At 39.1% G+C, this 25,978-nt stretch overlaps 1 pseudogene; it reads left to right on the plus strand.

Moving 5' to 3' along the window:
• The first annotated feature begins 1,534 nt into the window (after positions 1-1,534).
• On the plus strand, positions 1,535-25,753 carry LOC139734374 (xaa-Pro aminopeptidase 1-like; annotated as a pseudogene).
• The last annotated feature ends 225 nt before the right edge of the window (positions 25,754-25,978 follow it).

Genomic DNA, 25,978 nt, shown 5'->3' on the forward strand with positions numbered 1-25,978 from the left:
CTATAAGTACGATATGAAATACCGCATTTTTAAAACCCCTTCTGCACAGTCAGTCCTCCTGTATAGATGCAGTAATTATCATTAGAATGAGTGTTATTATTACAGCTGTAGATCACTACAAGTGACTTTGTTCTTTGTGCTATTAATCATATTATGCTCCCGTAGGTCGGTGTCAATCAGTTTATGAAAACGGCGCCATCGTAGTACCAGTATATTTCCATTACAAATCAGACATAGATTATCCTTTGGCACGGATTTGTGTTTTAGAATTCGTCAAAATGATTTGCTCTTTCACAGTGTAGACAATTGTATTGTATATGTTCCTATCACTGCTTAATTAGATGAATTACAAAAAAAAAAATGCCTGCCGATAACTTTGAAACAGAGCAGTGCAAGCTTATTTAGAGTACCTCTACAGTTCGAACTGATAAAGACTGACTTGAAGGTTTCTGCGAGTACACGATAATTTTCCTTCTCATGTTGTATTCCAACCAGTCGCCGTGCAACATGGGTCAGCAGACCATGCGGAATCAAGGTCCAAGCGGCAGACGGCCTCCACCTTGACCGTCAGAAACTGCGAAGTTTACCCCCCGGTGAGTGAGGCAACGCTACTCTGAATATTTCGATGGGATAGACGACAATACTTAAATTGCCAACTGTGTGAAATTTGGACTTTGTTGTTGTTGTTGTTGTTGTTGTTGTTGTTGTTGTTGTTGTTGTTGTTGTTGTTGTTGTTGTTGTTGTTGTTGTTGTATTCCTATGATTTTAACATGACAAATCGGTCATTTCTATGTTTTTGTTTTCGTTGTTGTTTTTCTCAGACCTGATAATAAAAGCCTTGTCAACAAAGACTCATCATATAATTTACAATTAGGCCTACTTGTTTCTTTCCTGCATGATATCTGGTCAGATTTTGTTCAAATCGAAATTTATACATAGTCGTTTCTTATTTACTCCGCTGTTTTGTCAATCACAAACTGTTATTACCCCCCCCCCATTCTTATTCTTTTCTTTGCCCACACCCCCAGATGAAGTCGTGATATAGTGGATCATGTACATATACTATTCACTATTTGTGTGCCTTCTATAGCAAACGGTTGATGTTTTCTCAGTCGATGTAGAACTTAGTTTTGTTTGTGAAATACACTATTTTCTTGGACCTAGGCTTGGTTCATTATCATGAAGCCATTTAATGCAGAATGATACCAGTTTATATTGTTGGTATACTTGGTAACTTCTGGTATTGATGCGAGTTGTATCTTATCTGATTGGTACTTACTTGCATTTGAAACGTACATTGTACATGTACACCGTAAATCGTTTTGATCACTTCTTGATTACACTAAGTACACTTACAACATGATTATGGCTTAAAGTTACGAAAGGTTTCGAAAAGAAAAATGTTCACATGTATGCACAGAGACTATAGCTACAACTGTAAAGTCGACTTCCATCGTTGAAAAATTATTATTACTAATCTATACCGTCACACCCTCCCGCCACCTCGTACAGGACTACCCAGGAACCACTTTCCTCTCCGATGTGCGGATCACAGAGCTGAGGAGACAGATGAGAAACGGCCGATTCAACTATCAGGCCTACATCATCCCAGGTTACGACTCGCACGGGGTAAGCTGACTGTATGGCAAACTCTGAAAAGGAGAAGCATAAAGTGCTGTCCTTGCTGTACAATTATCGTAGAGGGATGGTTATTTAGAAGATGGCGACGAGAATGTTGAGTAGGTGATCTAAGAGATGGTGGTAGCCTTATAAAGTGATGATGGTGATGAGGGTGGTGGTGGTGGTGGTATAGTGTTGATGGTGGTGGTGGTGGTGGTATAGTGTTGATGGTGAGGTAGTGGGGAGGTGGTGGTGCTGCGGTAATGGTGACGGTAAAGTGGTGGCTGTGAGGTTGTGGTGATTGTAGAGATGGTGGTGGTGATGGTGGTGATAATGATTGTGGTGATGATGATTGTGATGGTGATGGTGATGGTGATGGATGGTGATGGTGATGGTGATGGTGATGGCGATGGTGATGGTGATGGTGGTAATGGTGATAGTGGTGGCTGTAAGGTGGTGGGGTGGTGATGGGTGGGTGATGGTGATGATGGTGGTGGTTGCCGTTTGATGGTGATGAAGATGAAGAGGACGAAGCGACTGATGATGGTGATAGTAAAAGCGACAATGAATGTCATGCGAAAAGCTATCATGGTGACGACGACGTCGCAACGTAAGTGAGGTTGATTGTGTCATTGGTTTTGAAACCAGTAGTATATGTAACATTGACGGTGATGATGACGACGATGGTTTCGATGGCGACGATGAGGCTGATTGTGATGTTGTTGATGGTGGCGGTTTTGATAAAGACGACGTTTGTTTTGCTTAGAACTGCTGTTCATTTTGATAGGCGTTTCCGATGACAGTGAAATATGAATGCAATAAAAAATCTTCGATATCAGTTGTACGGTGAAGATTTTGATCCTGTTATGAATCTAAGCGATTTCAACGATGTTGCCACGTAGTTTACCAAAAACTGTTTACATACAAAAATGTACGAGTTCAAGCATGGCGTAGGATTTGTAACGTTGAAGAAGGCACAGTTATAGAAACTGACAGCAATCGTAAGCAATAGTAATGAATGAATTTATTGATATTGTGCGCACCATGGCATACATTTTGCACAATGTACTATGTACATAGGACGCGTCACTTTCATTAAAGTCTCGAGTTCGATTCCCGCCTATATGGTGCTTACAAACGTCCTTGTACGAGACGTTTTTACACACGATGTCCCTCTCTACCTAAGTGTACATTAATGGGTGCCGCTTTTATAAGTATAACGACAGGGTCCTCTGGTTGTTACAGTGACAAAACTGAAGAGGCTGCCCTTGACAAATACCTTATTGTTGTTGCCATTATTCTTTAACATCATACTTATCGCCGTGAGTTGATGTTGGAGATGAAGGTTAATTAGATTTTGATGTATGTATAGTAACGTTGGACCGCCTAGTATGCATCTGTGAATTCTGTGCTTATACACGTGTATTTCATAATTTCAGAGTGAGTATCCAGCTGACCCTGATAAACGGATCTGGTACATGACAGGCTTCAACGGAACAGGAGGTAAGTCGCTACAGTTCTTTTATTCGACGTCCGACTGTAAAGAAGCCCATTCAGTTCTGTTTATTTCATTGCTCTATTATTAAACTTCAATGTACGGTATAGTGTAGGGCGCCCTCTTTGCTTACTATTTTGTGTGGGGTTTTTTCGGCGTCCGATGAAGAAGCATAATAACGGGTTATTCAGTTTTTTTTTTTGTATTATTCTTATCTAAAGTGCAAAATCCTATCACTTAGTTAAGTATTATAGCCACTTTAAAACAATAGTATCTCCCTCAGAAGAAGCACTGAATTTTCTCAGGGAGCAACTTTTGTGATTAATTCGTAATGTTCTATCATAATGTATAGTGATGATTTCGCATGAATAAAAAGCACGTGTTAACGTGGTTAACGTGTGACAACCTGTGGTTGCGTTTTGGGTTATGAGAAGCCGAGGTGATATGCAATATCGACGATGTACAAATGGGACATCAGTTATTCATCGGGAATAATCATCGGCCCGCAAAATATGAAATGGCAACCAGCGAATAATATATCATGCTTTGTTTCACTAGACCGCCTGGTGGCACCGTATCAAATTTTGTGATTTCACGAGCAAACTGCAGATAATCATTATGTAATTTATATATCTTGTGATTCTCATCAGGCGTTGCCATAGTTACCATGGAAAGAGCTGCCGTCTGGACAGAGAAGAGATTCGAGCTCTTGGCCAAACAGCAGATCGACTGTAACTGGGACGTCATGGTTTTAGGTAGGTATAACACAGAAGAAAACTAAATATATTATTCACTTATATGACATAGCTAATGATGATATCTCTCTTTGTTTGAAAAAAATCAAGATTTGAGCAAAGATTGAACATCTACCCGGTACTGTATGAGAAAAAAAGGAAACAAGGACAACACAGTGTCGTCGACACTTTCAGAAAGAGATATTTGCTTCCGAACTCAATGAAAGTGAGTGGTTAGATCGAAACGGAAAGGCGACACGAGAAACTTGTCAGATGGCTGAAGGAATCAATATACAATGTACCACACAATTAATTTTCAATTTCATAGGTCTGAGTTACGTGTTATTTCGAAATAAATTTTAAAAAAATTAGGCTCATGAGCCATGAGCTCGACAATGCATATATTACATTAAGCCCCCGTGATGTAGTGTCGAGCTCGTCTAGAATATGTTTTCTGTTATTATCATCATTGTGTCGAGATCGTGCTGGGTCTTTTATGCCCAGTGTCGATCTCATGGTCCTTGTTTTTAACCCATTGTCAAGCTCATGAGCTATGATATTGTGACTCGTGGAAAGTATGACTCGTGGGTGTCGAGCTTAAGTTATGACGTGCACCCAATTATTCTCCCATATTCAGCCACTTTAATAAAATGCAGCTGTACTTGCTTGGGACCCTTAAATCAACCCCAATATTCCAACTTATCACCAATTTCATGGCCTCTCTATTCACTGTCTTCCACGCAGACGACAATGACTACTTGACGCCATGGCAATGGCTTCTCAGGGAGTACGACCTCGATCAACAGGAGCTGTTGGCGGGAGAGCTCCGGGAGCCGGACTCGAGAATGGTGCCCGTGTCGGTTTCGACCCGCTGCTTATGCCTTACGGTATGTCATGGTTACCACAATAATGTTTCTAAATAGTCGTTTGATTGATTAGATGGTTTTATAGAAGATCCGCTGTGGCTGTCAATTATTTCTTCTTTCTAACGTTGTAACAATGGCGAGACACTTTCGTGTTTGCAACTGTTGGTATGGATCGGAACTTCAACTGCTTCGTTTTACACTTGTAGTTATGTACATGCTCATCAACAAATTTATCATTGACTTTGTACCTGATTGTACACATGTTAGCGCATTCCTCAATCACAATCGTCTTTACAGAAATGAAATTCTGATATTTCGAATAGGTTGAAAATTGCACAGATGTTTAAAGATGCAAACAAATTCGTGTCTTAAAAGGCAAGTCCATTCTCTTATCGCTCCAGGCTACTGGTATGAGCTACAAGAAACGAACATTCTAGAACCCCGAACCATCGACCTCTCCGCGACGCCTGTGCCTAACCCCGAGTCCCAAACGCTGACCAGTGATCAGCTGCAGTACAACCTGGTGGACAGGACTCGGATAGAGCTGGCCGGAAGGTTGCAGACCGATCCCTCCAACACGGACGAAACCTTCGGGAACAATCCGCGAGACCCGTACGGTCTGCAATACCCTGGAGTCGAACTCTTCATCCAAGACAGAGAATTATATGCTGGTGTGTGTAGGATCATAGGATGTTGTCGTTGTTGGTTGTCATCCTTTTGTTTTCTAGGCATCCTCCTCTAAACTTTAAATCTTTTGATTTCTTTGATTTTTTTCTTACAGAAGTAGACCAACAATCTTATTATTATATTTCAGAAATTTTAAGTACTAGAAATTATGTTTGTAGAAAATGATATTTGTTTACTTGAGTGTGTGTTTGAAATTGTTTTAATCAAGTTTTAAATGATTTTTTGACTTTGCCGGCAAAATTATAATATCATACAGGGCTAGGCTGTAGAGAACAATCAACCGCAGTGGAATGAAAATTTAAGTGGTGTGTTCAGCAGGCTTAGAAGATTACTGGCAATGCAAAGACATGCATTTTTGCATTAATATTATTATTATCATCGACGTGCTTTGTTGTGCACATTACCGCGTATGATGGGGGCTTTCGAACAGTATTACCGTATAGGATATTCTAATATTACACGAGAACAATCAGAGTGCAATAAACCCTATTTGACTTCTGTTGTGAACAATGTTTATTCCTTGGGATATACAAAAGAGAACTAAATATATGACGTTACTTTTTTTTCATTCGAATCGTTCTTGACACTCTTTGTTGGGCATAGCAAAAGAATTCTAATGGAACTTTTGGAGATGTGATGTTTCACCATGACATATTATATCACTCAGTCATAATCGTCAAGCTTTTGTGGAAGAAAACAAACGATTAGACTATTAAATTAAAAGAAAACAACGACACGTTTACCTGGAGTTCTGAATATTGTTTTCACCTCAGGGTACTACTGGCAGGACAAGATTTTCAGGAGACGACAGACTTCCGTGACAAGCCCCATCCTGTACTTCAAAACTCTGCGAGAAATCATGTCTGAGAAAGACGTCGATATGTTGGTTGTCACCAAGCTCGACGAGATAGCGTGTAAGTTCAACGTATTTATCCCATTACTTTGTATTAGAAATCACGACTGTCGATCGCACTTGTCTTCACAGTGCGGCGAGCATAAACCTGTCCACATCTGGGCTGAGATTAGCATGTTTGCTGCTTTTTACATAATTATTCAATCCTGACATAGTTCTTTTTCCCTAAAATTCATCGCAACATCTATTCTGAAATCGACACGAACTCATTTTTTGTTTTGACAACTGTGAAATTATAACCAGACCTGTATAACATCAAACTTGAAAACAGTAGGCCCTGTGGAAATATTACACGTCACCATATGCCTCAATGAAACGACTATCTTCTAGTATTGTCCATATCTATCATTATACCACCAATTGAGCTGTATCCCCGAGCCAAACTAAGATGAATGTTCCACAAGAAAGAGACAACAGTATAGTTGGTTGGCGTTTATGATACTGCGTGGTCTTATACTGTTTACCTTGTTACCAATTTATTGATTTATTCATTTTGAATTATATCTTCTTCTTTTTTTTTTTACTTTTCTTTAACCGAAAACCGATAGTGAGATACGTAAGAGAAACATTATTTATGAAAATGAAAGAGAACCATCGATTTACCTAAAAATGTGTTTTTGTGTGTTCAACAATGTTGCTGTCCAGGGCTATTCAACCTGCGTGGCGAAGATATCCCGTACAACCCATTATTCATCTCGTATGCAATCATCGGAACAACCTACATCAAGTGAGTTCGATATACAGTAAATGTCAGAAGATTTGAAAGAGGTCCGGACATCCTGCGAACCTATTGTGTAATATTGTGTATTATGCCATGCAATCAATGTAAATAAAAATCCATGCACAGAAAGGAGATTTTTTTTTTCGTGTGTGTGTGTTGTGTTTTATTAGAAAAAAATAACAAAGAATAAACTTCAATAACTACGAATTAACTGTTGTTGCTTTTTTTTCATGCACATTTCTCCATGTTTGCCATTCACGCAGTCTGTATCTGTACGAGGCCAACCGTCGCCTTGACGCAGAACGGTATCCACACATCAGGGAACACCTCGAGTTAGAGAGTTCGCGGTGTCAAGGAGGTATGTAATCTTATTCATATCGAGTCTTGAAATGACGTCACAATTTATGGTTTTCGTTTTGACATTCAATTTATGCGTTGAAGTGCTCCTATATAGCAAGGCTTCCTGCCTAACTCTTCTTGAGTACACCTTCGATCAGGAGGTTATGTTCTCGCCAGCATTGGGTTCTTTGCTAACTTGCCCGACTGGTTGAAACTTTATGGAGCAAATGTTGTTAGAGCTGGAGTTTGAACGAAAATTCAACCTTTTCCATGCCAGTTATTTTGGACTGTTGTAAACAACGTTGTGCTAATTAAAAAAAAAGATGGGTCCCATTTTTTATTGGGACCTCTTTGTTTTTGGATATCCCAGCCATTTCAAAACTAAATTTCGTCAAATAAACTTTAAATTTCTCTTAAAATTGTGAGATCTTTCCTAAAGGTATTTCATACGAGGCTTCTCACTATATGTCACAATAAAGTTGGAACCCTGAAGCCCCATCTCAACCGAAACTATACCATTCATTTTGAGACCTTTTCATTCCATGACAAAATAGAAAAGGAAAGTAGTAGTCTTCCTTTCTGTTTAATGCGATATAATCCCTTTCTCCTACCACCATTGCAGCCTCGTCACCGACCAGCTGTGTGACGGCCCGGGACATCTCCTCCTTCCCACAGGATCTCAAGACTCTTCACTCCAGCTCCAAAATCTGGTTCAGCAACTCCACCAACTACTACGTCTACGACGCCGTCGTCACCCGTGTCAACGGCGACAGGGTAAGAGTGGGAGAAAGATGAAAAAAAGCCACGTCTTACCTCATTATTCTCTTCATCCGCCTCTTTCGATGGCGCCCTTTCCTAATGACTGTTTTCGATACATTTGTTTTTTCTTCTTTGCAACTATGAAGGAATGAAAGTCCCCCTTTTCGTCTGGGCTTCTGACATAAAGAATTAGAGCGAATTGAGCACAACTATAGGTTCCATGACATTTGTTCCTACGACAATGCTCCCATGACAAGTCTGCACGCTAAGCAAAACATATATAAATTCTACCCTCAAACATAATCCTTACCCTCATCCTAATCCCCACAATGAACTAAACCTACAAACCTATCACAACCCTAACCCCGACTCTTGGTCCTTGAAGAAAAAAAAAAGACCGGAGCAATTGTCGCAGGAGCAAATGTCGTGTCACTCAATTATAATCTAGATAATGCTGAAGAAGACACGGCTGAATACTAATATATTTCTGCAATTATAGGAGCATATATTAATTAGTCTGTAAAAGTGGAAATTTTCGCGGTGTTGCAATTTTCGCGCATTTCGCGCAACCAGAAACTAGCGCGAAAATGAAAGCACGCGAATATTTTTGCTTGCCATACGTTCCTGTGCGTGATGTCTTGATTACGCGGAATTAAAAACACGCGAAACTCTACTGACCCGGCCAAGCGCGAAAAATTAGTGGCGCGAAAATATCCACTTTTACAGTATATTATTACATTTTCATTTCTGCAGAGGCGGTACCTGATTGAACCTTCCCCAATCTTGCTCATGAAAGCAGTGAAGAATGACGTAGAGATTGCAGCCATGAAGAAAGCTTTCGTAAGTCTGTGAAAATTAAGCTCTTCAAGCTAGATACACTTTGCGTTCCCAATACGTTGGAAGCACTAGACAGTGAAAGTATATAGAGTTTGCTGGATTGATAGTCTGGTTTAAAAGAAGTGTATGCTTGTAATTCATGTTTAGACAGTTCAAATCATATCTAATAGACGAGACCACATACAATTGTAGCTGTGATAGATAGCCTTAACCGTGACTGTTTAAAGCTCAAAAACATGATATATAGATAAGGGACATTTGCTAACATATCATCCATATTCCCTATTAGTTTGTAGTTTTGCATTTCACTTCTGTGCTGCTCAATAATCTCTGCTGGAACGCTTTGAATGTGTTAAGGTTTTGGATTCAGAACATGGTGTAAAGAAAAGTTAATAATTACCTGGAAATAAGCAGACCATACATCTTGCAAATAACCAAAAGAAGAGATGAATTGTAAAAGTTTTGTATTATTATCATTGTTAAAGGGACAATTTGGCATGCAGGGACGTGTGCTGAATTAGTCTAGCAATTCTCAAACTTTTCTATGTGATTGTATTACTTAGAAAATGTATTGCTTTTATTATTAATATATTATCATTATTATTATTATTATTATTATTATTAGTAGTAGTAGTAGTAGTAGTAGTAGTAGTCGTAGTAGTGTTATTATTATTGTTATCATTATCATTAGTGTCATTATTATTATTATCATTATTGTTACTACTCTCATCAATGTTAATGATATTGTTATTACTGTTGCTATTGTCAATATCTTCATCTTCATTACGAGTATTGTCGTCATCACTCGTCATCATTATTACTAAAATTTTTCGTTTCTAGCATTATTACAAACCTCAATGTCCCGCTATTTCTTCTTCAGATCGCCGATTCTGTAACAGCGATAGAGGTTGGCGCCTGGATGGATGACATTCTTCAAAATCAAATCGTGAGTATAAGGATGAATCTCATAATAGACTAGACATTACGTGTCGGACGTTATGCCCGTTCGTACCTGAACAGAGTAAGGACATCTATAAACTCTTTTCTGCCAAGAAATGCATTGCTTATAGCAGATAAAACAAACACGAACGCGAATGCTGCTATACTTACTTACTCTTTATAAGGACTGAAGAAGGCAGTACAGTGTATCTAAATTGCAGTTTTACTACAATGGATTCTTGCTGAATTCGTGATTTCATCATTTCATTTCTATTAGCTGCGATTCAAGTCATTTAGATTGTTTCGGAAGTCAAACGATTTCATTTGTATCTATCTGAATGATGAAAGCTAAAAGTTAGAACATATATCGCTATACCTATAGGGCTGTGGGTTTGATTTTACCATTATAGCGCACAATTTATCTGTATTATTGTTCTTTGTCATTCCCAGGATCCCAAGGTCGGAGATGAAAGGTCACTGACCGAGTGGATGGTAGCCGAGAAGACGGAAACATTCCGAGAGTAAGACCCTCATCATCTGATCAGTACTCTCTTGATTATTCATTTCTTCTTCTTCTTTTCTCTTCTTCTTCTTCTTCTTCTTCTTCTTCTTCTTCTTCTTCTTATTATTATTATTATTATTATTATTACTATTATTCGCTAGGGATGACATCAAAAGCAAAATCACGTGATGCAAAAAAAAAGAGAGACAAAGGATAGGGTAGCAGGACCACATGAATATAGCTGTTTTTGTTATTATCATTTGTCGTGAAATTGCTGTGATACATCTAGGAAATACCATTTGTATGGTCCTTGATGGGATGAATAAGGAGGGGTAGGGGTGAGTGGAGGGACGCGTTCGAAATGATGTTCGTTCCCGCTCAACCATTGTGGTTTCTGTGATTTTTTTTTTTTTTTTTTTGGGGGGGGGGGGGGGTTGTCAATTAATCTCAAGTGTAGTATTTCAAAAGATCCACTGGTCTATATGTTTTGTTGTTACAGCAAAAACTGAAATGACCAAAACAACGCGAAATGTCAGTGGTTTTGATATATAGTAAACACAAATGACGAGTAAATTCAGGCAACAGAACCCCAAATATCCTGTCAAAATGTAATTGTCATGCGATGAGCCGCAAACAAGAATCTTCATAGAGGAATTACTTTCTTATGGGATCTTTCTGTCGAGGAGTAGGGGAGAAAGGGGGATACAGAAGACTTTAATTGGCTCTGTGTTAATCGCAATACCAGCCGTCAGCTCCATCACCACTGATTATAGCTGATTTTAACCTCGTATTGCCATCTTAATTGTCTCCCATGTCTTTTCGCTCCATCATGTAGAGGACACACGACCTACCAATATCCCAGCTACGAGACTATTTCGGCCGTTGGACCAAACAGTGCCGACTACTACTACCAGTAAGTTTCGTGTCATTGGCAACAGGTCCTCTCTTGTCCTTATAACAAGTAGTCTACATCGGATGGTGTCAGGCAGGATGTGTGTCCATTATGTAGACTGATAATCTGCATATATGATCTTTGATAATACTACTTTGATGCGTGTCATTGTACTCAAATAAAGGATGTAGAAAGCACCTGCTACTAGAGATCCAAACAGCAATATGTTTATTTTTTTAGATCGCAATCTTAGCCTATAGATTGCAATTTGTTTATATATATGCCCTCGAATTATCCATTTCATTTAAGTATCTGCTTGATAACCCCTCATTTCTTGATGCATAATCTTCGACTACAATTATCCTTTGTATAGAATATGATGTACTGACTGTGATGCATTAAGGGAAGGTAAATGCTAGGTGAAAAACTGTTCTATTTCTTATTTCACCGCATTTCCTTCTCTCAGTCCCATAGAGGAAGCACGCGTAGCCGTGCCCACCGGCAAGATGTTTCTTTACGACATCGGAGGGCAGTACAGGTATGTGATACATTCTTTCATTTATGATAATCAATTTGTGGCATTTTATGATGGGTAGTGGGAAGTTATGAAAGTAGTTAAGTAGAAGAAATAGTGGTGGGGATAAGTGGTAACAAGAGTAAAAGGGGTCGCTGATGTAGTGGTATATGATTAACAAGCAGAGGTCAAAGGATCGAGTATAGTGGTAATGTATCTCGTGGAGGATACGAAAGCGTTACACTCACATTCATCTTTATGAGAGATTAGTTCTTTCTATTTTCAAATTTCTTCATTGAGGAAATTGATGCTTCCAACCCACATGTTTCGGCTGCATGTGAAGAAACTCTCACGAATTAATGGAATGCTGCATATAGAGTGAGCTAATAATTCAAACACGCCGCCAAAGCATACAACGTGATTACTTGAAACTCGTTTTTGACCCTTCTTTTTCAGGGAAGGAACAACAACACTTTCCAGAACGTTCTACTTCGCCATCGAAAAGTATCGCGATAATGAGAACGAAAATCGATATAACTACGACCGAGCCTACGATCCCTCCATTCCCACAGATTTCCAAAAGGTAAGAAATCGAGATATTAGGGAAAGTCGTATATCGATCGCAATCATGATAAAAGATGACACCCGGGATGACACCACGCAAACAATAGTGTTATTGCCATGAGTAATAAAAAGCAGAGGGAGTGCATTGAATTGCATATTGCTTGTTTTCTTTTGAAATGTCTTGACTGCAGCTTGTCTGACATTTCAGCGATTGAGTTTAAAGAAAGATTGAGTGTTAATGCTGCCGTCGTGTTTGTGGAGCGTGTGGTTGGGAGGGGGTGAACAATGATTGTTACATTCACTGCAATAAAGTCATAGCGTATCTATATGAAGCAAATTATTTGATTCCAATCAGCTCATATCACCTAGATCTATGGTAATATTTTGGAATAATTTGAGATATGAGATGTCTTGCTTTGAGCCTTTGATGGTAATGCTGCCAAGAAGATGATTAACGCTGTGCCGATAATCAGGCAGTCAAAATTACAGGAAATGAAAAATGATGATTTACTAAATAAAAACACTAATACACACATGATATCGTAAAGGCGATTGAATTTGAGCTCGATTACGTAATTTTGTAATGTTGTCCTTCTAGATCATAATATATTTATGTCGATCCTCATATTTCCCTCTCCGTCTTGTTTCCACCTTCTTTTACCCAATCATTGCCCTGCCCTCATGCTTCTTTTTGTCTTCCCCCCCTCCCCATCTCTTTCTCTCTTCTGTGCCCCCACAGGAAGTCTACACTCGAGTTGTGATGGGGCTGATTGATCTGTCCAACACTACTTTCCAGTCAAATGTCTACGGTAATGGCCAAGTCAATTTACAATGACATATTTGTCCTCTTTATCGTTTTCTTTCAATATTTTATTGACTGTTATCGTTCTTACTTGTACATGTAGTCAAAGTATTTGTGAAGACTGACTTCTTGTACAGCACATTTGTCAACATGAAAAGGAGATATGACTTGAGGAATATCCCATGCAATAAATAAATAATGCGTCAACACATCCACAATCACGAAGTTTCTGAAGTTGAATTATACACTCGGCCATTTTAGTACCGAAATGCCGCTGTTATGTCAGTACAAGACTTACTGCCTTTTGCAACTCAAATGAGGGTAATGATTGATGCCCTCTTGTTTGATGTTTTCGCCAAATTTGGACGTGATTTCACATGCAGACAAAAATACTATCGTGTAAAATGTAAATCGCCTGTTTCACATCTCGTAAATAATAAGTTAGCAATAATGACTGATATCGAAAGCCATGTGTCCTGTTTCGCCTGATTACTTTTCGTACTGTGCATGTCGTATTATGTATCTCTGTGCCTAAACCACTTTTATATACCGATACAAGTGTATTCTTGAGGTAATTCACCACACGAAGGATAGCAGAAGATAAAACTAATTAACAAGGTTTTTCTCTGAAAACTAGCATTATCGTCCTTCTGTTTCTACCGTTCTACCATGACTTACTAGGTCGGGATTTGGACGCTGTGGCGCGCCAGTATCTCTGGCAGGTTGGCCTCGACTATTTCCACCCGACTGGGTACGGCGTCGGGCAGTACCTCAACGTTCACGAAGGTAATACCTTACTTAAGAGTAAATGCATATTAGTTACTGCTCGTTCGCATTTTTGGGCAAGTAACGACCTTCTGCCATTTTGCACTCATATGAATAGCCCTGTTTAGTTTTGCAATTTATGGACGTTTATTTTTCTTCAGGTCCTAGAATGGATCTGTCCCAGGCATCATTCTGCTCCCGTTTAATTTCAAAACTTTTAGTACTGCTTGACAAACTTGTCTAGCATTCAGGAATGGTCTTTGTTTCATTGTTATATAAAACAAATCATTTAGAATTTGATAACATACGTTAAATCATTGAAGTAGAATGCTCTTTTCTTACATGTTCCAATGAAGATGCTGGGGTCTAGGGGACTAAATACTACGCTGTCAACGGGATGGACCTGGGTTCAATCCCCCCCCCCCCCCCCCACGCCCTTGTGGCACCCTTGGCATGACGCTATCATTTGACAATGTTGGACGCCTCATTATTATTTCTGTAAATTCATCAGAAATTTTCTTTTATAACAGTTGCATGTACTGCACGTCTTCCCTTTAAAATGAATTAATCTTTCCAGAAGTGATATATACTCAGAATCATTTAATTTTGTCAGAGTGATGTACACAGGTATAACGTGTAAACCCTCCTCGTAAACTTAAGTATAAATAAGTTCTCTAAACCACGTTTGTCTTTTTCCCGCAGGTCCGGTCTTTATCGATATGGGGTACACACTGGACGAGCAACCATTCAACCGGAGCATGTTTGTGTCTGTCGGTACGTGCCACTCCCATCTATTCTGTCTTACGGAGGAAAGTCAAGAGTACTGGTTTAAAGAAAGGAAGTTTCAAAAAGGATGAAAACAATGAAAAAGCCTTCATGTGTGACCTAGCCTAACCAGCGTCATGGGTTTTGGCAGTTAGAGTTTAATGCCAATGCACTATTGATTACAATGTAGTTGATAGAAATAATCAGATCAACGGTACAAAATGTTAGATGTTTTATCGAAACCAAGCATGAAATAAGAAAGTTTTGGAGAGTTTTTAATTTCTTTCCGTGTGTTAATTCCCTTTTACGATACCTATTGATTTCTATATTCCGTGGAACCTCATTTTGAACTTCACTCATTTTGCTATCGAGACGCATGCATTATTACGTAATAATTTTTTGTTATATCCTGCTCCCCTCTCCCTCAGGTCCCGGATATTATTACCGCGACCCCGACGGCAATCGAGAGAACGACTTCGGCGTTCGAGTCACCAACGTGCTACAGGTCGTGAGAATTGATCCTCAGGTAGGTGTTATGCTCTGTGTACTCTGTAGTGATTGTTACACCACAAAGAAGGATTTTTTTTTTTGACGATGAAATGTTATTCACTTAACGTTCAGGTACAAAATAGAAGTTGCATAATGAGATACATAAAGACAATACAATGTTACAGGCAGCTGCAAAACGTCTAAATATGTATAATCTATAAATATATAGATATGAATACGATTCCAATTCGTATTAGATACAAAACCTTTAGTGTTTTCATACATAATTCGTCTAGCATACCTTCTTCGCTTGCTCTAGAAATTGACAAAATTGGCGAAAATCTACTGATCTCTTTTTATTTCATACAGAAAAATATAAGTTGTTTTACATACAAATAAACCACGTTGTAACACTAAGTTTTCTATAGAACTTCAGGTTTTCTATAGCTCCACAAAGAAGTTAATATACCAAGAATATACACCTCTATGTTGCAGCATAACATTTTTGCAAGGGGTCGCCTTCTTTGTCAGTCACTTAGTAAGAATTTCCAATAATCTTATTCCTTAACCTGTTGAGGACGAGCTGATTTTTGCTACGGATGAATATGCATTTCCCATATTATAGACACCTTCCCGAGTATTACTCAGGGCTAGTCTTCAACGGCTTAATGACATGTGGTATACGAGAACGACATTGTTCCACCTTATATCCTGTCTTCGTAGTCTTGCCAAGAGGATCGGATGGAAACCCTTCTAAATTCCAAATTAACCGTGTCTTCCTTCCAGTCGTTAATGTTATTTACCGCGTCGACTTAAGATGAAAAGTTCTGACTCTAATTTGCGATGAGCTTGCACTTATGACTCGCCTTTTTGAAAGATCATTATATCCACTTAAGCCCCAGGAATTCTGCCTCGGGTTTGACTTCGACCCTATAAAGTTACTAAGTATTTCTAGGCGAAGATGGAGAGGTGATTAGCTGCGTGGATGTTTTTTTTTTTTTTCTCTCTCTCTCTGTATTCACTGTAATGGAACCAAGAGTTGTTGTTGTTGTTGTTTTGTGTGTGTGTGCGTGTGTGTGCGTGTGTGTGTGTGTGTGTGTGTGTACGCAAATCATAGAGATGCTTTGCTCCAACCTTTGATACCAACGTGTAAAATTACATCACCCTTGAAAGAGTTGGATAATCATGTTAAGGGTCTTGCCATTTCTGTATTCTCTTCAGTACGAAGAGCTGAATGAAGACGAGGATGATGACGTGCAGTATCTCAAGTTCGAGACCGTCTCCCTGGTCCCCTTTGAGCCAAGGCTGATCAAGTTCGAGTACTTTACTCGAAAACAGGTAAGGAGGAAAACGTCGTGCTTTTATCATACACTCATAAGCAAGATCATTTTCTTTAAAAATGCATGAGTGCTTGCTTGTGGCATATTTGCTGTTCATAAGCACATGAACTGCATGACCCGTAAAATGGAAAAATGGAACTAGATGGAACCAATGATATATCAGTCAATAATGAATGAATCAATCAGTCGATCGATTAGTCAATTTGTAGTCTCTATCCTACAATGATGTAATCTGACAGTAATCTGTCATTTCCTGATGTTTAATTCTACCCATCAAGGGTGAAAATTAAAGACTCTTTGTCGGGGGGGGGGGGGGGGGGTTCTCGATTGCTTCAAGCAACAGTTTCTCTCAACCTCCGTCACTGAATTCTTGTGCATTAGTCTTCTTTCCTTCTGTCTCTCCTCCCTCCAGTTGACGTGGTACAACGAGTACAACAAGAAGATTAATAACGAGTTGGGCAATCGCCTCTCCGGCACAGCGCGGCGGTGGCTGGAGCGGAGAACACGCTTCCAGAAATACAGGTGGGAGTACATTGGGGGCGCCCCATCCATCTCCATGACAACGACTGCAATTATTGTGACCGTCTGCTCCATCATAGCGTCTCTTGTGTCAAGAATTTAGTAATCTCTATTTTGGCTGCATATTTCATACACTTTCTTACGCAATGTCTTTAAATCATCTAGCCATGGTCTTACAGAAGATAAATCCAACACAGCCAGAAAAGAAAAAAAACTACAAAATCAAGGTGGCTGTCCCCTCTTAGAATAATGAGATTTTTAGTGACATGGAAAATGGTATGATTTGTATATTATGCACCTGTCTGTCTTTCCCATTATTCCATGTGGCATTGTACTTTTTAAAGTCAGTCTTATGGGACCAATGTGCTTTATTGGACAGAAAATTGATGTGCACTGTAGTAATGATTTCTCAGTACTTTCACTCGTACACGCCAGGTGATTTCTTTTTTTTTTTTTGATTCTTGCAGGCCTGTAGTTTTCTGATGCAGAATCTGCATCATGACCTATACATGTGCACATAAAAAGGCTGTGCCTTTCTACATCTTCAACTGGTTATTCAGAAAGAGAGTTTGAACAAAATAGTAGGTCATGACTCTTGTCAGATTTTTCTCATCGCATAGTGAAATTCCTATTGTCGTGAATAATCTTTGACTTAGCGTTTAGCTTTCTGTATAAAGAAGATACAGACTGTTGTTTTTATGATGTGATGAATGACTTGTGATGTATACCATTGCACTCTTTACGTTCATGTGAATCCGTAGAGGTATTTTGAATACAAAGTAAGTTCGTTCTTTTCATGCTTGTAGCTGTGAGCTCACAATGTCTGTAATCAGACTTGTTTCATATCAGTGGTGGATCCAGGGGGCGCACCAGGCCTTTTTTTGTTGTTAAAACAAAAGAAATAAAAAGAAGAAATGGGGTGCATGCACCCCCTTCAATTTTGTAGTGGCGAACCCTCTTTACGGAATTCCTGGATCCGCCCTTGCATATGGTAGAACAGAAACATCTCGCGGGGTGCATTTTTGATGACCAAAGACTTCTTCTGTGGTTGCCATAATGATAATATACATTTGTCTCCTATTGTCGTGAATTATATTCAACTTAGCTCTTAGCTTCAGCATTTGTTTAATAGATGATTAATGAAATTACCTCAATGAAGACTTGAAATTCTCAGAGCTGATTCGTTGTTGCTCAGCTTTTACCATGGAAGTGCAGTTATTGCAGTTCATGATAAAATTGTCTGACGGACCAGGATCCACGGGCTAGGTTGGTATTCCGCCTGTGAGTACTCCCTATTGAATGCGTGCACACATAATAGCCTTACATCAAAGCCATGCTGCAAGTTGGTAGGGGGAACAATAAAGAAAACGATACAAGGTCATAATAATAGTTAACCTTGTTATGAACACAGTTGAATTTTGCTGTGATGCTGCTAAATCATTAAATTTGATTCAAACACGCACAGGGTGTATTTCCTGGCCTGTAGCATTAGCCTTTTGAAAAGAGGGAAAAAAGCGTGGTTAATTTCATTTTTTCGAAGGTGTACCATGGACTCCGGTTAGATGCGATCATATCTATGGTGCTCATTCAGTGATCTCGTAGGAATCCAGTAGAGAAGGAGTCACAATTGAATGATTGTTAGATTAATATCAGTGTTTATTCGATGGCCACAGTATTTATTTAGGAAATGTGATCTACTGAAACTAGGCTGAATTGCAGGTTTTTACGTATTCATTTTTAGATGCCATTACATTCAAAATGCTTTTCTTTAGGGCCACTGTGAAGTTGCTGTTGGTTGAGGAATCTTGATCGCGTGCTTTTTATTAAATTTTTTGTTCTGTGAATTTTTTACGATTTTTTTTTTTCTGACAAAACATTCATGGTTGGCCTTTTCAAAGGTATCTGAAAATGCTCCCCCTTTTCATGATAACAAAGTGATTATTAGTTGAAGTGCGACAAGTTGTGATTTTCTCTTTATGTCATGATTTAATCGATTTAGTTGGATTTAATCTATGGAATGCATGGACTTCCATTACCTTTTTTTTTTTTGTAATTCAAAGATATTTTCTGTTTCGGGCACGTGTGTGGTTGTGTCATCTTGCCTTAGCAAATTGATTTGAATGGATTCGATATTTTAGCGCCACTGACATTCTGACTGAAGACATTTTTACGTTAACTTTTCGTTCTTTCGAGGTTTTCCTTCCTCCAATCACCCAAGAACTATGAAACAAAATCACGAGTATTTGGCGTCTGATTTGATGTTCATAACACTGAAATAATCACGTCACCATGGATATTGACAAGTGCTTCCGAGATTTCCGTGCTCACCATGTTTGGAGTCACAATATATAGAGGAATACAAGTCATGATTGTATGCTATGGTATACTGTGCCAATGATACCTCGCCATAGTAACCTATCGGTTTTGATGTTCCATGTTAGATACAAAAGTAATTGTGTTCGGATTTATTTCAGAAATTGATTTGAAACTCATTGATTTTGTGTAACAAAAACAGTACATGTACTAGAATACTCTGTGCTGTCGGTATTATAATATTTGTGGTCATAGACGTCACTATACCAATGATTCTTTGTTTGTCCCAAAAACGTGAGAAGTTTTTACTTTCCTATATCAATATACTTATTCTTACTCTTCAAGCAATTGTGCCAATGTATAGGTCACTACATTTTATGTATTTGTGCATACGTGTGTGTATGTTTGTATATTCATATGTACGGGGTGCTTGTGCGTGAGTGCGTGTGCGTTGAGTGCGTGTGCGTTGAGTGCGTGTGAGAATTTCTAACAGGGAAGTGTGCATGTCGTGCGCTGAATTTTCCTTTATTGGTTGGCAAGATATACCCCTGTTATTTAATTTCCTCCGAGATCTTTGAGACATAAAAAGAAATGTAAACGTCTTACTGTTGAAGCTGATTGTGCTGTGAGTACATTACTTGATTTTCAATAAGTACATAACAACACGTGAATGTACATGTGACCAGTCTGCTTTCGGATGTGTGATCGTCTTTTTTAGTGCCTCGAAGCTTCTAGTACTTCTTTGTGGCTCTGCCTGTCAGTAATACGTACAAGGTCTAGTTTGTATGGAACTAATGATGAATTATCAACCTCGTGGTCTTGTTTCAAGACTTATCATTTATTAATGACCAGATAATATGGTTCCCCTCATCTGTCATCTCATATTATCATAAATCAAAATGTTCAATCTTATGTCTCATTTTGTTTGTGGCTAATTTAACAAAAATGATGACAACGTGTGTGATTTTTTTTTAATGCATTTAATTGCCTACTATTGCGTACGCATTCAAAGACAGCTGTGTTCACAGCAGCAACATCAGCGAGCGTTTGATCTGCGACGCTGTTGTTCACGACGCTCCTTCCAGGTTGGACAATGGAAACAGCTGTTTCGCGCATGTGCAGAACACCATTTTTTGCCCAATAGCGGCGTCTTAGCGTTCGCATCGCAGATCTAAAGCTTCTTACGATGCTCAAGGGTGATAATGCAGTTACTCTAGTTTTCATGTAGTATAATTATGTCTTGTCAATTAACCAGTACAGTACTTTTTTCTACGTGTGTATCGGCATTAATACGGTATGATGTCGTAACCTGTAGACTGAGGGAAATGTTATTCAATTGTCTTAAATATTGATTTGATTTGCTTTGATATGGTTTGATTTCTGCATTTCAGTTCCAAAATAAACGCAAAATCATGTATTCATGTATACAAAAAAAAAGACATATACAACACAGACCAACAGATTTATAAAACAACTTGCTTAATAAGTTATTGGTTGGTAAAGACGCGCGCTTGCCTGCCCAAGATTGCATTGACAAATTTATCGTTGTGAATTTGCTTACTTACAATCGCAGCCTCTAATCCTTCGTATCGATAGCATCATTGTTTCTACGGTTGACATCGACATGCATTGCAATTGTGTCGTCAAAAGGTTATTATAATCAATGGTAGATGAAAGTCCCATGTGCGACTCTTTTGGACTCTTTATCATCTTATAGGTATTTCTTCTACGTAGACGGTGCATTTTAATTTGGTCAACTACGAGTTTTGTTGAAGAAGGTATGGCCGATCTCCAGGAAATATGACAGTGAGTCATAGCAGGGTGCTGGGAATTTTAAGTGATGGCAGAAAATATTGGAAGAATACGAGCATTACTTGCGTCAACCGTTGAATGTTCAATACCATAGACAGAATGATGCTGATCGACGTAAGTAAGTTCACATTACTTGATTAAGTGCAGAACGCGCGACATCTTTTGTTTCACAGTGGCTCTCCAGGGTATTCTTTGTTGTTGTTGTTTTTTCTTTCCATTTGAAGGAGCACAAGCTTATGCGTCATTTTGAATTCAATGTACTGGTTGCTGTACTGTTTTAAGAGTAAATAAATTCAATGAAATGTTCCCGCTAATGATGTTCGTGTCTTAAATTTATTTATTTTTAATTCAAGGCTGCATCCCTAATCAGCTTAATAAATCGCTATCTAATTGTCGAATGACCGCATGACTTGTGGGGGGGGGGGGGGGGTATTTTGGAATAACTCTGTCGAGCTTGGTCTTTATCCCATCGCGCAACGGGGTCATTTTCATGTGAGCAGTCAACCGTGACGAATCAAACAAAAATGCTAAGCTTTCACATCAAATTTGAAGTACATATTATAGTAACAAATTAGTTACAAATTTTTCTATACCAAGGGCAAAAAGGCAAAGTAGATTAATTGATATATATATATATATATATATATATATATATGTATATATATATATGTATATATATATATATATATATATATATATATATATATATATATGTAGTGAAAGAAATCAGACTTGAGGCGGATGTTGTTCTCGATCTTGTTCTCCCTTTTAATCGAACCTTCGGCCTGTCATCAAGTCTTCATCAGGATCTACCAACAGAACAATAGTATCGTCTAAATGGCATATGATGTATATCGCAATGTCGTATAATTCCAATATTTCGAAGTATTACCTTTATAAATCAATCATTTCATTCAACACTAAAATACAATCTAACATCTAAAAAAAAAAAAGATTATGGTAGAAATGATTTTTGTCATCCGAACTTTCACAGGAGTTGAGACTAAAGTTTGGGTCTACATTAGAACCTATAGGCCTATATATATATATATATATATATATATATAGAGAGAGAGAGAGAGAGAGAGAGAGAGTTCTACTATCTAATCTCAATCACGAAACTTTCATACACGTCGCTGTAGGCTGCACTGAACAAACCCACAAAGCTCATCACAATAATTTCAAACTCAGAGTGAGTAAAATCTACCAGACTAGAATCAACGCTGCAAAATCAATCAATACAGTTCGACCTCGATTATCCGGCGTCCTTTTATCCGGAAATCTCTATTATCCGGACGCGTTCACGCAGTGAAGGACCTTTTTTTTTTCATCCAAAAATTGAGAAAAAAACAGTGACTTTAAACTCAATTAAAATTTCTAAAAAAACTCAGACGATTTACCTACAATATTCCCGACAGAAATGAGGTAAAACATGTATGAATTTCACATAAAGATATACTTTATTTTTGTGAAGAAGGGACTACAATTTTGCGCAGGCTGGCATAGATTACACCACCGTTGCGGGGTACGCTACCTGCCTAGCTGCCAGTGCACTGGGACGGTAGCTTGGACGGCAGCTATATTGTGTCTCCCATATCCGGCCAATTCGCTTATTTGGATGAGTGCCGGTCCCGACATGGCCGGATAATCGAGGTCGAACTGTATACGCCAAGTAATTAGAATAAACAACACTGACGGACATGTAAGAGGAGAATAATGTAGGTGCCCTACTGATGATTACTGTATGTAAATACATTTTGTAGCCATTACAAAACTGACATATGCACTCTATCTTTCGCTTTGCATGTACTTCTGAATAGATATCAATCCGGCGTTCTCATACTTTATGTTCCCCCGAACGACAAAGAAAATAATGATAATAAAAAATAAACATGAAATACAAAAAATGTCCTTGCTGATGTGGTTGTGGGAAAATAGTTCCGGCATGTAACACCAAGGAAAAGTCTCCTGATCTTTTTTTTTTTTTTTTTTTTTTTTTTGGGGGGGGGGGGGGGGCAAGCATAAAGTATGACCATAAAAGAGATGAGGCTATTATCAAGGATACGTGCAGACAAAGGTCTTTTTTTAGCTTCCAATATTAAAGATTAAGTGCGCGGTACGTGCCCTACAAATCGTCTTTGATCTGGGAGGCCGAGGAGGTGAAGATATAAAGTAAGACTAAGAGAGACGAGACAAAGATATCTGTCAAGGTTAATTAACCTCTTCTTTAGGAAGATGGTTAGTGCGGCTTGAATTGGAAAAAAACAGGGGGAAACGGGGTTTATGAATTATACGTGCTTATTACAGTCTGCAAGAGCTTATTGCAAAGGCATGCTTTTAACCAGAAGAAGAAGATGATGACGATGATGATGATGATTACCGCATTATTATACAGTATGGAGGAGGGACATAAAGTAAATGAGAGAGACGATGATATTTATCAAGCTGAATTCGTATAGGCAGATGGTTTATAGTGCGGCTTGAATAGAAAAGAAGAGGAAACGGGGCTTATGAATACGTGCTGATTACTGCACTAATATACGTGGGAGGGGAGGGGGACATAAAGTATGAGCATGATAATAAAAGAGAGACTGGTTAAGCTATCAAGGACACCGATGAATGCGCGATACCTAGTTTTGTTCACCAAGCTGCACTGAGAAAGCAAGACCCAGTGCGTTTGGAAGACATGAAGATGCGCTATCGAAACGATGCGTTCATGAGATGAAGACCATGCGTTCGTGATGAGATCCGTCTTGCCCCTTAATGACGCAAATATCGAACGGTTGGTAGTGATTTATTTTGTATAGTTATTCGAAAATTGTATTGCATTTTACATTCGTTTATTCTTTCAACTGAGTTGACTCACTCCCTAACAACGGTTTCAGTACGCGGTTGGGTGATCCTTCTATATGCCTATACCACCACATTTTCGGATTTTTCAAATCCATGGAATTTCTTTGGATTAGGCCTATTTGGCTTGTTAGAAGAGGGACAGATATGGGAGTGGCTAAGGGATATAAGGCCTTGTAGTGCGGTCAATATTGATCTGAGAAGTTTTTGGGCAAAAATGTAGGGTTGGGTGTCTTATACATCGACACCCTTAAGTTTTTCTATTTAAAAAAAAAATCACACAATTTGCCTGAACTTTTAATCACGTGGAGAAAATATTTCGAATTCACGAACGCGTGTTGAAAATGCGATTAGAGATACGCGCGCTAGAACGAGTGGGGTGTCATTTTCCTGCACTCGATTACGCCGTACTTTGAAGCCGACACCCCTACCCTCTAAATTGCCAATACGTGTGAAGTGCACGTACTGCTTTTGCATCGTGCATTCATAATATGACATGGTATCATTGTTTTGCAGCAAAACAATGACACCACGTCGGCTGTTGTTATGGTTTATTATTGGGGGTTTTTCTGCGGGGGGAACCTAATATTTGGGATATTTCCATATCCCCAGTGAAGAATAGATCAATTAACGACTGCACTGGCGTTGTCTCATACATGCATTTTCGTTCTTCGCGTACGCGCAATAGAGGGGTGTCGGTTTCCAGTGTTGGACACCTACCTAGAAAGGTAGGAGAGGCCGAGGGACCATGTTTGATACTGCGTTACGAAGAACTCATTCTTCGAACCATGGACCTTTCTGTTAGGTCCATGCTCATACTCACTTCGACGTTCGAGACATCCTCCTGTTCACCGGGTTGTCGCTATTTTCATCCCAACCTGAGGCAAGTCTGAAACATGTCTGGAACGGGATATTCGGTGTCATCTATAAATTGGGCGAACAACATGAGAGACCTCTGTAAACCGTTTGTCCACGATCTGTATTACACAGAGATTGAGAAATTCCGTGGAGAGATCGAGTTGGAGGAAAGCTTAGTTGGTAGGAGATGCATTTTCAATAGGGGCCGAGAACTCCGATTCTGGCTTTTGAAGATGTCCAAATATTACTGAAAAATCCGACAATAAACAAGATCAACAGCAAAATAATCTTACCGTTGAATATGAATGCATATTGGAAAGGCTTTTCGTGCATTTCACACTTATTTTCAATAGAGGGACCGTGTCGGTTTCAAAATTACGGGGCAATGAGTGCGTCAAAATAACACCCAGGCCCACGCGTTCGAAGCAGTTCTGTCTTGGAGCGTGTACCGCAAATCGTATTGTTAATACGCGCTTGTGAATTAAGAGTATTTTCTTTACACGTGAGTACAATTTCAGGCAAATCGTGAGATATTTCCATAGAAAAACATTAAGGTGTCAATGTATTGGACACCCAACCAGCAATAATACTAAGCGGCGAAGTGATCAAGGTGCATACGAACAGGATCTAGAGGGGGCGTGGAAGCATGCAAAGGTCCATTTCAAGAGGATAAATGGTACCAGCATGACCAACTTTGAGACCCACCTCGCAGAAACCGTGTGGCGGAACAGGTCGGCATCGAGGAACGTTTTCCACACGTTCTTCGAACTTGTGAAAAGCATTCCTCCCTCGATCGTCCTCGTGATTCCCTCTTTGACTCGTGGACAGCTGGGAGGCCTGTTGCAGAAGGAGACATGAACGACTCTGTCATCTGATGCGAAGAATCCGCGGAATCCGTCGAGAATCCGTCGCCTGGGGATGTTTCATCAATTTAGTCAGCGCTGACAAGTTGTCAGTCCCTGACAATTTTCAGCAAAATCCTTGGTTTTGATTGGTTGAGTTGCTCTGGTCACTGACTGTTACTATGGTTATTGTCAGAGACTGACAACTTGTCAGCGCTGACAAAATTGATGAAACACCCCC

Source organism: Diadema antillarum, unplaced genomic scaffold, assembly GCF_040938485.1.
Source record: "Diadema antillarum isolate AM-2024a unplaced genomic scaffold, OU_Dant_1.0 seq00000523_RagTag, whole genome shotgun sequence".
Classification (NCBI taxonomy): Eukaryota; Metazoa; Echinodermata; class Echinoidea; order Diadematoida; family Diadematidae; genus Diadema; species Diadema antillarum.